Source organism: Bos javanicus, chromosome 7 (genome assembly GCF_032452875.1).
Source record: "Bos javanicus breed banteng chromosome 7, ARS-OSU_banteng_1.0, whole genome shotgun sequence".
In the NCBI taxonomy this organism is placed as follows: domain Eukaryota; kingdom Metazoa; phylum Chordata; class Mammalia; order Artiodactyla; family Bovidae; genus Bos; species Bos javanicus.
Window position 1 is genome coordinate 109,027,840 of NC_083874.1, and position 13,638 is coordinate 109,041,477.

A 13,638-nucleotide genomic window follows, 5' to 3' on the forward strand; every position below is an offset into this window, starting at 1 on the left:
GAAGCCTGGCTTGGAGAATTTTGAGCATTACTTTACTGGTGTGTGAGATAAATGCAATTGTGCAGTAGTTTGAGCATTCTTTGGCATTGCCTTTCTTTGGAATTTGTTGTTAATAATAGCTAAAAGGACCAAATTCTGAAAATAATTCATATCTTTAAAATACACTAATGCTAGGTTTGCAGTATCCCTAAGCACCAAAGAATTGATGCCATCGAATTGTGATGCTGGAGAAGATTCTTGAGAATACCCTGGACTGCGAGAAGACCAAATCAGTCAAGAAATCAGCCCTAAACATTCATTGGAAGGACTGATGCTAAAGCTCCAATTACTTTGGTCACCTGATGCAAGGAACCAGCTCGTTGGAAAAGATCCTGATGCTGGGCAAGGTTGAAGGCAGGAAGACAAGGTGGGGAGGGGCAGGGGACAGAGAATGAGATGTTTGGATGGCATCACCAACTCAACAGATGCTAGTTTGAGCAAACTTCAGGAGATAGTGAAGGATAGGGAAGACTGGTGTGCTGCAATCCATGGGGTCACAGAGTTGGACACAACTGAGTGACTGAACAGGAACACTCTCACTCTAATCAATTATAATATATTCTTGATTGGGATATGATTGGGGAGGACACAGAAAAGTGGAGCATAACCCAGAATCTATATTACCATGAGGCAAGCTTTGGTGACATACGAGTCATTGGAATTGGATTTCAAAATGCAAGTGAGGACCCACCAGTACGGTTCAAATGGAAACAGATGGAAATGCTCACATGGGAGGAGACAGTCCTGACTCTATAACAATTTGCTCCCAAGGTCTTTACCAGCCATCAATGCTGCTGCTGCTAAGTCGCTTCAGTCATGTCCGACTCTGCAACCCCAGAGATGACAGCCCACCAGGCTCCTCCATGCATGAGTGGGTTGCCATTTCCTTCTCCAATGCATGAAAGTGAAAAGTGAAAGGGAAGTTGCTCAGTCGTGTCTGACTCTTAGCGACCCCATGGATTGCAGCCTACCAGGCTTCTCCGTCCATGGGATTTTCTAGGCAAGAGTGCTGGAGTGGGGTGCCATTGCCTTCTCCAGCCATGAATACAAGCACTGATTTTTGCAGCACTTAGAGAAAGGCACTTTCCCTCTCCCATTATCATCTCTCCCATACATACAGTTAGCTCCTGTAGATCACAAAAAAATAATTTAAAAATTGATGGGCAGGATTATATCATATCCTACAAAGGTTACTTACCACAAATGAAATTCTACTGGGGGCAAGGGTAGCAGAATCTTGCAGATTTGGGAAGGGCCCTGCTTCCCAAACAGACTGAGGATAACAGCACTGTTTAGAGTTTAGAGATCTAGGTAGAATGGATAGGAAAATAAGCTCCTCACATTCCAATGTAGCCACATTAGAAAAAAGCCTGGTGGAGACTGGGAACCATGCTGGCACTCTGGCTATCAGTGTGCCACCAGGCTGTGGATCTCAGTGAGGCTTCCACTAGCATGCGGATGTGTAAAGAGGGACACCAGGATCATCTGTAAATCCAGTCTGTTCGGAAATACTAGTCCTATATAGAACTCTCTTTAATACATGGCAAGTTGGAGAGAACTTCCAAAAGAATCTCTAAACTGTTGGGAGGCAAGAAGAATGATACACCATCCCGTATATGCAGAAGAAACAAAACTTAAAAAGCTGACAGCTTTCCCTCTAAGATCAGGAACAGACAAGGATATCCACTACTGTCACGTTTATGCAACATAGTTTTGGGTCCCAGCCATGACAATCAGAGAAGAAAAGGAAATAAAAGGAATTCAAACTGGAAAAGAAGAAGTCAAACTGTCACTGTTTACAGATGACATGATACTATACATAGAAGATTGTAAAGAAGCTACCAGAAAACTACTAGAGCTAATCCATGAATCTTGTAAAATTACAGGGTACAAAATTTATACACAGAAATCTCTTGCATTCCTATATATGAACAATGAAAAATCAGAAAGAAAAATCAGAAATTCCATTCATCATTGCAACAAAAAGGAAAAAATACCTAGGAATAAACGTATCTAAGGAGGCAGAAGACCTGTACTTTGAAAAGTATAAGACACTGATGAAAGAAATCAAAGATAACTCAAACAGATGGAGAGACACAGCATGATCTTGGATCAGAAGAATCAATACTGTCAAAATGACTATACTTCCCAAGGCAATCTACACATTCAATGCAATCCCTATCAAATTGCCAATGGCATTGTTTAACAGAACCAGAACCAAAAAAAATGTTTTAATTCGTATGGAAACACAAATGACCCCAAAGAGCTAAAGCAATCCTGAGAATAAAAAGCAGAGCTGGAAGAATCCCGCTCTCTGACTTCAAAAACTGGAACAACACCGTAAATCAACTATACGCATATAAAGTTTTTTTAAAGTTAGATAGGGACGTCTCTGGTGGTCCAGAGGTTAAAGATCTGCCTGGCAACGCAGGGGACACAGGTTCAGTCCCTAGCTGGGGTTCCAGGATCCTGTGTGCTGAGTAGCAGCTGAACCCTCCACCACCATCAGCGTCTACGTGCCCTGGTGAGAGACCCCGTGTGACAACACAGATCTCGTGTACCACAGCAAGACCCACTGTAGCCAATAAATGAATGCCAATTAGTTTTAAAAGTTGGATAAAATTAGAATGCTGCTTTAAGAGAAAATATTTAGTAAATTTAAATACTATTATGAAAGTGAAAGTCAGTCAGTTGTGTCTGACTCTTTGTGACCCCCATGGACTATATGGTCCATGGAATTCTCCAGAACACTGGAGTGGGTAGCCTTTCCCTTCTCCAGGGGATCTTCCCAACCCAGGGATTGAGCCCAGATCTCCTGCATTGCAGGCGGATTCTTTACCAGCTGAGCCACCAGGGAAGTATTATATGGATCTCAAAATACACATTATAGTTTTAAAATGTGAGAAAGCTGAGTAAAAAGACGTAAATGTGTGTTACATTCTCCCTCTCATATGGAGTGGGGAAATGATCAAAAGGGAGATATGATGCAAAACATATATTTTATTATTGCCTTTGGTAACCTTTGACATGTAGCATTTCTTGAGAACTGTGAATGTACTCATGAGAATAATTAAAGCCAGAATACGTGCCTTCCTAATAATTGAAGCAAATCAAAAGAGAAATAACAAACTCTAAATAGTATATAAAACAAAGAGAAGGCAAGACACCCAAACTGTAGCAATAAAAGTAAAGGCCACTAGTTCTATAGAAGCCAAAGAAAAAACTAAATATTGCTTACAAGAGACTATTGAAACAAAATGATGTTAAAATTAAAAGGAATAAGAATGATTTGTTAGGAAAATCCAAGCATTAAAATATCAGGAGTTTCAGTCCTGTTTTCAGACAAAGTGGAATTTAAGGCAAAAACCATTATACAGCTTAACAAAGGTAATTTTATATTGCCAAACGGTGCATTTGACAACTGATGCATTTTCCACTGACTAGTTCCATATAGTTAAAGTAACCTTAAGGAAATATGCCAAATTTAGCAGCACTTATTTCAAAGAGATGTGATCATAGACAATTTGTACTTTTATAATATATACTGTTTTATTTCCATGTCCCTAAAGTTTCATAAAGAAAGTAAAAACCATTTACAAAATTGTTAAAAATACAACTGTTTTTTAATCTTTAATTGTAAAGTGAAATGATTATTTTTTGTTCTTAACAAGTCCATGTCACAGAATGTGCCTAACTAGCCCTTTTTAAAAATTCTCTATTTGGAGACATTTTTTTCTGTCTTCTGAGACTTTTTTTTTCTTTCCATTTTCCCTCTTCCATCTGCTGTGTTTATGCTTTCTCTGAATTTTCTTTCCCTCTAACTAAAGGGATTGTTCCGGAGTTTTCTCTGCTTGCCATCACTCTGTTCACTGTAATCATGGAGACTTAATGACACTTCTTCCTAAGAGGATTTGCAACTAATAAGTGGACATCTCTACTTGCATATTTTAGTGACACTAAAAGCTCGGTATATCTAAAACTGAAATAATTTTTAAAATTTGTCATTAATTAAATGAATATTTCTGGAGCACTTACCAAGTACTCAACTCTTATCAGATTCTGGAACTACAAAGCAGATTCTTGCTTTCAAAAGGCTAATGAGCCTTCTAAAATGTGTCCCTTTTCCTTGTTCCCTGTTTTCATAAAAGCGCCATCAACCTCTGAACCACCTAGACTCAGCATCCCCGGCTTGCTCTAGTTACTTTCCTTCCTCTCTTGCTCTTCACGTCCAAATAGCTTCCTAAAGCTGTGTTTCCAGGTTTTTGCTTGGTTTTCATCTCCGTTGTCTACGCTCTAATCACGTTTGACACACTCACATGTACTTTATTACCGCCAAACCTCTGAACTTTTGGTCCATCTTGTAACCTGTCGCTTGTTCAATCTCGCTAAAGTAGATCTCCTGGATTCACCCTCGCGGTTTACCCTCACAAGTGCAGGTGGAAACTAATCACAAGATTCAACAACAATTTAACACGAGCCCTAGCCAATGAGAACAGGTGTCAGACAGGTTCTAACTGAGAAGATGGAAGCAAGGAAACCCGGCTATACCAGGCTCTCCCGCGTTCCCGGGGCTCCGAAACCCCCGCCCCGAGCCAGACTGGTTCTCTGGCAGAGGCTCCTTCGCGTCCAGCGGCGCTCACTGCGTGGTCTCGGACAGACAGCCCGCAGGCCCATCCTCTTGGTTCTCATCTGACTACGGGGTGCGGGAGCCGAGTCGGGAGACCCTGCCTCCCGGGGACCACCGCACCGGGGCAGTGAGCTGGGGGGCCCAGGGCAAGAGTGCCTGCGCGGGTCACCTGGGAAGGGGCCACAGCTGGATCTGATGGAACAGGAGAGAAGGGCCACTGGTAATTCTAGATCTTCTTGTTTCTGGAGCTGAAAGTGTCCTCTGACATCATTTTCTCCTCTGTTTCCTTCCTACCCTGCTCTGTCAACCTTCAAAGGCTTTTTATTTGCACATCAAACGGCAACCCACTCCAGCATTCTTGCCTGGAGAATCCCATGGACGGAGGAGCCTGGTCGCTACGGCCCCACAGGCTCACAAAGAGTCGGACACGACTGAGTGACTTCACTTTCTTTTCTTTCTATCTCTTCCTTTAAACTCAAAATCCCTTGAAAGCAAAGATACTCCCTTTTATCTCCAGAACATAGCATATTTTCCTGAAGTTAAAGACACTCTGAAAATATGCCTTTTAGATAACGCTTTTATGACTAAATCCTGTTATTTAATGATGTGTTTCCATAGCCCTAAAACGATGGCTCCTCATAGCTTAAAAAGCAAAGTTGGGGCAGGGGGCGGTCTGCAGGGGTCACCATTATCTGGCCATAGCAGTCCTGTTCCACCTCATCTTTCATTGTTTCCTCATGCAGTGAGTGCCTAAATTTTCTAGTCACTGTTTTCAAAATTTCCCGTAATCCTCTCCTTCAATGAACTTGTTTATACTGTTCTTTTCACATATAATTTTTTTCCCATGTGCAAAATCTATTTCCTCCTTAAGGCCTAAGTTAAGTGACTTACTATCAATTAAACACTTCCTAATTTCTTCCAGCATGAATTTTGCTTTCCCTTCTAGGAACTCATATCCCTTTACCTTGTTAACAGTATTACTATATTAATACTTAATATTATAAGCATTTATGAACAGCATTTATTGCACATTTGGTATTTTAAAAGCTTAATAATATATTTCCAAGTATGAGATCTTTTTCTAAGTACAATGAGAAGTATACCTTTTTATAGTTCAGCAATTTACTTAAGGGAAAATGTGTTTACAAGCAAGTGCTGAAATACTGAGAGAAGTTCCAACTGCTATTTTTGTTGGATCTGGCTAAATAGCACAGCATGTTCTAGCAAAGTAAACTACTATAGACCCCTATTCAATTTAGATTGATTCTTTCACCTCTTCTAAAGTAAAGCTGGCTACAGAATTTTGGCTCTAAGAAATAATCTGCTACAACCTTTACAACTGGAGTAGAATAACAACTGTCCCTCTTGCCACAAAAAAACAACATATACTTAAAAGAAATATAATGCTATTTGATTTGATTGTTTGGCAATCACTGCAGATGGTAAAAAATAATAATTAGACATTAGGTGGGGCAAAATGTATCTTGCATCACAGACAACCAATGCAACTCTTGACTAGCTGGTGGGTTGAACTCTTCCAGCTTCTTCGTTGCGCCTCAGTGCCCCTCTCAATTTTGAACAGTGCAACCCTGAGTACACTTTTATTTGAAGAACCCATCCAGGTTGCTTAAATCTCCTTGGGATTGATTTTGCAGTATCTGAAGCACAGGTAGTAGTCGGTTCTGTGTGCACACAGAAAAAAATCTTGAATTGATTTAAAATAAACCAGGTCAGTGTAGATCAATTTAAGCCATGACAACCCATGAGGAGATGTAAATTAGGATTCTCCTACTGAGACGGAAAAAGATTCCATCAAATCTTCTCTGAGAAGATTCTGAAAATGTATCTTAAAAGGGATAGCTATAAAAAATCTCAAGATTCCTGTAGCATTTTGAATAAGAGGAAATGAAAGAAAGGGTAGGGGATAAAAAAACATTTCAACAACGGATTTCCCAATATATAGCCTAGTGTCTTCATTTTCTGTATTAGTCTGTTTAGGAGGAAAAGCAACATTGGAAGAGCAAATTTAAAAAGCAATGTACTAATGACTTTATGACAACTGCATTTGTCAATCATAATTTCCCCTCCCAAAGTGATAAAGGACAGTGTTCATTTCCAAAAAGAATGGAAAGTACTGTACTTGAATTCACGCGTATACTCTTTTCAATGTGTGACATGCTTACTAGACAGCTTGTTAGTCAAACCTGGAAAACCATAAAGTAACAGCAAATCCATGAAGCCAGTGTCCCAAAACCTGGAGCTGTCTCTGAGGGCCCCACTGCTCCTGAAAAGTGACTGCTTCACTGATGGCATAAGAAATCGCTGTGCCTTGTCAACAGTCTCATCTTAGAGAATATGGACAATGACTTTACGACTTCCTTTCATCCACTTCCCTGCAGCACAATGAGCTGTTCCCTATAATTTCTCTTACCAAACAAAAGTGAATTCCCCATTCTGAGGACCTCAGGAATAAGCGACCTGACTTTATAACTCTACTGGATAAGTTTAGGACCATTAGATTGTAAGGAGCTCATTCAGGGCAGATCCATTGGCAGGCTGCTTTTCACTTTCGTGGAACTAGGGATTACCCAGGGTGAGGACGCTAGCCTGGCTCTGCCACTAACCAGCTGGGTGTCATACGGCTTCCGGGGCCTCAGTTTCCTTATCTCAGCCTCACATTTGAGCCTCTGTTGCCTGGTCTGAACTCACTAAGCCCTGGCTTCCTTACTTGAATTATTCATCATAATCAGCCTGCTCAGTTCTTCAACTGTTTCACTTTATAACAACTAACACTCAGTTTTAATTCCATAAGCCAAGAAATAAAGGCCAATTATAAAACATAAATACCTCAGGCAATGTGACATAGACTTCAGAACAAGGAATATTATGAGAGCCAAAAATAACATTACAAAATAATGGAAAAAATCAATTCACGAAGAATAAAAAACAATCCTAAGTGTCCATGGACCTAAGAATACATGAAGCAAACAATAATGGAACTGAAAAGAGAAAAAAGATAAATCCATAATTTGGATTTGAAGTGTCCATAATACCTAGGCATTTCAGCAATTCTTTTTCAGTAATTATTATGACAAGTAGACAGAAAATCAATAAGGATATCAGAGCCTAAAACAGCACTATCAACCAACTCTATATAATTAACACATTTTCAGATGATACCACTCTAATGGAAAGCAAAGAGGAATTAAAGAGCATCTTGATGAAGGTGAAAGAGAAGAGTGAAAAAGTTGGCTTAAAACTCAACATTCAAAACACTAAAATCATGAAATCCCATTCCATCACTTCATGGCAAATAGATGGGGAAATAGTGGAAGCAGTGACAGATTTTTTTCTTGGGCTCCAAAATCACTGCAGACGATAACTGCAACCATGAAATTAAAAGATGCTTGCTCCTTGGAAGAAAAGCTATGACCAACCTAGACAGCATATTAAAGAGCAGAGACATCACTTTGCCAGGAAAGGTCTGTATCAGTTCAGTTCAGTTGCTCAGTCCTGTCCGACTCTTTGCGACCCCATGAATCACAGCACACCAGGCCTCCCTGTCCATCACCAACTCCCGGAGTTCACTCAGACTCACGTCCATTGAGTCAGGGATGCCATCCAGCCATCTCATCCTCTATCGTCCCCTTCTCCTCCTGCCCCCAATCCCTCCCAGCATCAGTCTTTTCCAATGAGTCAACTCTTCACATGAGGTGGCCAAAGTACTGGAGTTTCAGCTTTAGCATCATTCCTTCCAAAGAAATCCCAGGGCTGATCTCCTTCAGAATGGACTGGGTGGATCTCCTTGCAGTCCAAGGGACTCTCAAGAGTCTTCTCCAACACCACAGTTCAAAAGCATCAATTCTTTGGTGCTCAGCCTTCTTCACAGTCCAACTCTCACATCCATACATGACCACAGGAAAAACCATAGCCTTGGCTAGCTGGACCTTTGTTGGCAAAGTAATGTCTCTGCTTTTGAATATGCTATCTAGGTTTGTCATAACTTTCCTTCCAAGGAGTAAGCGTATTTTAATTTCATGGCTGCAGTCACCATCTGCAGTGATTTTGGAGCCCAGAAAAATAAAGTCTGACACTGTTTCCACTGTTTCCCCATCTATTTCCCATGAAGTAATGGCACTAGATGCCATGATCTTCGTCTTCTGAATGTTGAGCTTTAAGCCAACTTTTTCACTCTCTACTTTCACTTTCATCAGGAGGCTTTTTAGTTCCCCTTCACTTTCTGCCATAAGGGTGGTGTCATCTGCATATCTGAGGTTATTGATATTTCTCCCGCCAATCTTGATTCCAGCTTGTGCTTCATCCAGTCCAGCATTTCTCATGATGTATGTACTCTGCATAAAAGTTAAATAAGCAGGGTGACAATATACAGCCTTGACGTACTCCTTTTCCTATTTGGAACCAGTCTGTTGCTCCATGTCCAGTTCTAACTGTTGCTTCCTGACCTGCATACTGATTTCTCAAGAGGCAGGTCAGGTGGTCTGGTATTCCCATCTCTTTCAGAATTTTCCAAAGTTTATTGTGATCCACACTGTCAAAGGTTTTGGCTATAGTTTTTCCAGTAGCCATGTGTGGATGTGAGAGCTAGTCCATAAAAAAGGCTGAGCACCGAAGAATTGATGCTTTTGAACTGTGATGTTGGAGAAGACTCTTGAGAGTCCCTTGGACTACAAGGGGATCAAGTCAGCCAATCCTAAAGGAAATCAACCATGAACATTCATTGGAAGGACTGATGCTGAAGCTCAATACTTTGACCAAGTGATGCAAAGAGCTGACCCATTGGAATAGACCCTGATGCTCAGAAGGATTGAGGGCAGGAGGACAAGGGGGCGACTGAGGGTGAAATGGTTGGATGGCATCACTGACACAATGAACATGAATTTGAGCAAACTTCTGGAGATAGTATAGGGCAAGGAGGCCTGGAGCACTGCAATCCATGGAATTGCAAAGAGTCAGATGCGACAGTGACTGAACAACAACAAGACTGTAAAAATCATAAATAGCTTATTCTAAGTTAAATCACTCAGTCGTGTCTGACTCTGCAACCCCATGGACTGTAGCCTAGGGATCCTCCGTCTAAGACTACCAAAGTAACCCTTAAATTAGAAAGCAGCAGCAAGGATATTAAACTATATACTCTAAAGAACCCATGGGTCAAAAGAGGTAGTCACATGGGTAATTTCAATTGAAAACAAATAAAATGTGTAGAATGCAGTTAAAGCAGAGCTTAGAGGGAAATGTGTAACATTAAGTGCTTATATCAGAAAGCAAAATGTCTCAAATTGATGAGCTAAGCTTCCACTTTAAGAAACAGGTAAAAGAAAGGAAAAATTAAACCCTAACAGGTAAAAGAAAGTATAAGTATAAGCACAATAATCAATGAAACTGAAAGTGGTAATAACACAAGAGTAAATGGAAACCAAATGTGTTGTGTTCTTTGCAAAGATCAATAAAAATGATGAACCTCTAGACAGACTCACCCAACAAAAATTAAAACAAAAAATGGAAGATACAAATTGGTAACATCAGAATGAAAAGGGAAATATCACAGATTCTACAGCGATAAAAAGGTAATAATCAAGTAATACAAAAAATTTAATGCTCATAAATTCAACAGCTTAGATGCAAAAGGCAAATTCCTTGAAGTCAAAAACAGTAAATATCAAAGTTCATTCAAGAAGAAATGAGTACAATATGACTACTCAAATAAATGCAAAGGAATGGAATTTCATAGTTAAATTTCTTCCAAGAAAGGAAATACCCAATGAATTCATTAATTAATTCTCTCCAACCTTTATGGAAGACATAATGCCAGTTCTACAGAACTTCTTCATGAAGTTATCATTTCCCCATTTATATGACAATGCTATGGCAGTGAGCCTGGATATGACCCCCAGCTCATGTAGGCTGCTTTTATTCCTTGATATCCCCAGTGTAACCAATCCCATGGAGTCTCTACCATGCTGAGCCTCACTCACTTCTACTCATTTCTTTTGTGGTTTTGACTTATGAATATGTTTTTCTTTATTTTTTTGGTTTGAGTATAAATTTTTTATTTTAAAAACTATTTTTATATCCTTCCTATGTGTTTGGAGCAGTTAGAAGAGATGACATGCTCTGGATCTTAAAACATGACCTTGCTGTACTGGCTTGGTTAGAAGTCTTGTATATAAAAAACTCTAAATAAACATTTGCTAGACTGACTTGCATAAAGTTGCATCTGATGTGAAACACTATAGTTATTCTACTGAGTTCTTTTTTCCCCCCTTACTTTCAGCTTTATGTTCTGCATCGAATCAAAACGCATCTCTCTGTGAGAGTAATAATTAATTTAGAGGAAGGATCTTCAGGCATCTTTGAGTAGACAAAATTTCATGGCATTTTGGAAACTGATCTCGGCACATTTCTTTTCCAGTCTTGTTATTTTGTTTACATACGTCCCTGTATCAAATACACATATTAAAGACCACAATTTATGCCATGGCCTTGTAAATATCAACTTTCTCCTGTTCTCAACTGGATCAGTTGCATTTCTTGCCTCCTGCTGCTAGGCAAGGTAAAACTCTCTTTAGACTATATGAGCCAACCCTTATTTGCACTAAATAAAGCTTTTATTCTCTGATCCTTTAAAAGATTGATGTCTCTCAAGGAAAAAGGTGCAAAAAGCTTCAAAATATATAGCACGGAGTTTGATCTTAAAAATATAAAATCAAAGTATTTTTAAATCTTAGAAATAAGTCCTGCTTTTTATCTAATATCAGTAATTTAAAATATTACCAGCTCATGCCTCCCGGCCACTGATACTAAAAATAAGTAGCTGTGAAGTAGGACTCCCAGATGTCTTTCAAAGTACTTTTCTTGGTAATACCCCATGAGTCCTTGATTTCTTAATGGTTTCTAAAGATAATTTTCCACTAAAAAAAGACAGGGTTCCTTGAATAAATAGTTAACTTCAGAAATGGGGCTGGAAAGATGTAAGATGAGAGTAGTTTGTTCCAGAAAGTATGGAAACACTTTTTTAAGAATCGGGATTATAAGAATGACATAGACGTCTAACTGAAGGGGCTCCTGTTGGCAGTGCTGGGGCTGCGCAGTGATGAGGGTGGTGCTGATAGATTAAAATTGAAGAGAAACGTGAATCAGTGAAACCACAGCGACACAAATAAATGAATAAGTAAATCAGTAAGCAAGGAGGTGGGGGAGGCTTTTTTGGAAGAATGCTGACTCATAAATGTGGTAGGAATGACAGAGGTAGAAAATCACAATTTTGTAGCTGAGTAGCTCGGCAAATAATATCAATGGATACTTAAACTAGTGGGTAAAGGTTTAAAAGGGAACAAGACATTTGGATAGTATCAAAATGTTTTCCCATAACTTAAATAATTCCTAACAGAATGTAGTCTAGTCAAGGCTATGGTTTTTCCAGTGGTCATGTATGAATGTGAGAGTTGGACTATAAAGAAAGCTGAGCGCAGAAGAATTGATGGTTTTGAACTGTGGTGTTGGAGAAGACTCTTGAGAGTCCCTTGGACTACCAGGAGATCCAACCAGTCCATCCTAAAGGAGGTCAGTCCTGGGTGTTCTTTGGAAGGACTCATGCTGAAGCTGAAACTCCAATACTTTGGCCACCTGATGCGAAGAGCTGACTCATTGGAAAAGACCCTGATGCTGGGAAAGATTGAGGGCAGGAGGAGAAGGGGACAATAGAGGATGAGATGGCTGGATGGCATCGACTCGATGGACATGGGTTTGAGTGGACTCCGGGAGTTGGTGATGGACAGGGAGGCCTGGCGTGCTGCAGCCCATAGGATCACAGAGAGTTGGACACGACTGAGTGACTGAACTGAACGGAACTGAACAGAATGTAGAGTAACTCTGTGGTGGAGAAATCTATTAGACACTCCCTTCACCAGCAGATGAAAATTAAGATCACCAATAATGGAATAAACCAATATCATCCTTAACATGACACACTGAGAAGCACACGTCACGTCTGTGCTATTCTTGCCAAAGAACAAACAACCTGAAGCTGATCATGAGGAAAAAGTCAACTCAAGTTGAGTTTGGTTGCTCCACAGTGTAATTTCCTGGAGTCTGTAAAAATGTTAAGATAAAGAAACAAAGAATGGTTCCAGACTAAGTCAGACAAAAGAGACATGACAGCTAAATGCAACGCGTGAACCTGGACTGGATCCTGGATCTAGGGGGAAAATAGCTATAAAAGAAATTACCAGGACAACTGGAGAAATCTGACTATGAATTGGGAATTATAAAATAGCATTGTATCACTTTCAACTTCCTGATTTTGATCATTGTTCTATGTTTATATAAGAGAATGTTCTTGTTTGGGAGATACACTGAAGTATTTAGGGATAAAGGGGCATGATGTCTGAAGTGGTCTCTCAAATGGTTTAGTAAAAATATATATGTATGTGTAACATATATACATCATATGAGTGTTCATTTGTGTGAGTAGATGGATGGATGGATAATAGTAGGGACTGAATGAGCTGTGATCTAGAAAAAGGATACATGGTTCCTTTTGTACTACCCTTGCAAATTTTCTTATATTTGAAGTTGTATCAAAACAAAAAGCTAACCCCCAAAGTACCTGCATTAGGAGGATAAACCTTTATTCCAAAATATTACAAAAAAATCATTATTTTTGCTCAAATCATTTTCTAAATATTTAAAGTTTTCTCTTTAAGGTTATTTTGCCACTTCTCTCCCACACACAAAGGCCACTGTGCATGTCGTGACTGAGCGTTTAGTAGACACCTTACGTTTGTATGTCCCAAGCATATTATTCTTGCCCATTTAGCCCCATCTTTTCCCTGATCTCACTCCAAACCATTCTTATTCTGGTTAAATGACAGAATTCTTCCTGTTGCTGAGTTCAGACCCGTGGGACTCATTTCAAAGCCCTCTTTCCTCCGCCTGTTGTGTCTCCGATT

At 39.8% G+C, this 13,638-nt stretch overlaps 1 protein-coding gene across 12 annotated transcripts in view; it reads right to left on the bottom strand.

Moving 5' to 3' along the window:
* The window catches only part of TMEM232 (transmembrane protein 232), a 346,766-nt gene that overhangs the window by 101,746 nt on the left and 231,382 nt on the right, over positions 1–13,638 (bottom strand). The gene's annotated exons all lie outside the window — the stretch shown is intronic.